Source organism: Chrysochloris asiatica, unplaced genomic scaffold, assembly GCF_000296735.1.
Source record: "Chrysochloris asiatica unplaced genomic scaffold, ChrAsi1.0 scaffold01209, whole genome shotgun sequence".
In the NCBI taxonomy this organism is placed as follows: Eukaryota; Metazoa; Chordata; class Mammalia; order Afrosoricida; family Chrysochloridae; genus Chrysochloris; species Chrysochloris asiatica.
This window is the reverse complement of record NW_006409727.1, coordinates 33,360-34,405: the sequence shown is the minus strand read 5'-3', so window position 1 is coordinate 34,405 and position 1,046 is coordinate 33,360.

The following is a 1,046-nucleotide window of genomic DNA, read 5'->3' as shown; positions in this document are numbered from 1 at the left end:
AATTTTCTTCCAGGAGCTTTTTGACTATCTTTTCTGTGGTTTTGTCTCTTCTTATTCTGAAATTCCAATCACCTATAGGTTATTTTTTCATGTTGTCCCACATAATCTTAGACTTCCTTCAGATTTTTTCATTTTTCTTTCCTGATTGTTTTACTATCTTACAAATATTGAGAGATTTCTATTCTAGCTTGCTAATTCTAGCTTCCATTGATTCAATTCTATTCCTTTGCCCTTTTGCTGTGTTGTCCATTTCTGATATCTCAACATTGATCTTCTGGATTTCTCTTTGCAGATTTTGCATTGTCTCCAATGCTGTATCAATTTTGTTTGATTATTTCTGTAGCACTTTTTTGAATTCCTTGTTTTCCTCAGCCTTTCTGTGAAATGTTTGGATGTCCCTCACTTTCATTCTCCTGAATTCTTTTATGGGTAGTTCCAGTGTGTCTTCGTCCTCAAAAGCCTAGTCTACCTCTGCCTCTTGGGTATTTGTTTGAGCTACTCTGTCATGTCTCTTCATGTAAACAGAAAGTTTCTGCTGCTTTCTAGGCATTGTGAGGTTGTATTCAGTTGATGAATGTATGTTGGAATATTCTGAGGCACTCACCAATTGCCTCCTGGTGGGTGTGATCAGGAGGTGAGCTTCTTTGTTCACTGCTCCTACAGTTCAGTTCAGAGTGGATTTAGTTGGTTGTAGTTGCTGCTCAGGTGGGTAGCAGCTGGTATTGGCTCTTGCCCAACTGATGGCGCTGTATGGCTGTGACTTGACTGTATGGCCACAGTTTCTGTCTTCTGTTGTATCATGTAAGAAGGAGAACAAACAGAAAGAAGACTCAACCTACGCAGTGAAAATGAAAGTCATGGCTTTCTTTCCACCATAAGCTACAAGTGAGACTTTGGTGACCTTCCTTAAGCTTGAGACTGTATTTTGCTTGTGGGAAGAGTGAGACAAATATTTGCTGATCATAGTGATAGATTTGTTGTTGTTGTTGTTATCAAGTGTCATTGAGTTGGTTCCTACTGATAGCCACCCTGTATAGGGTTTCCAA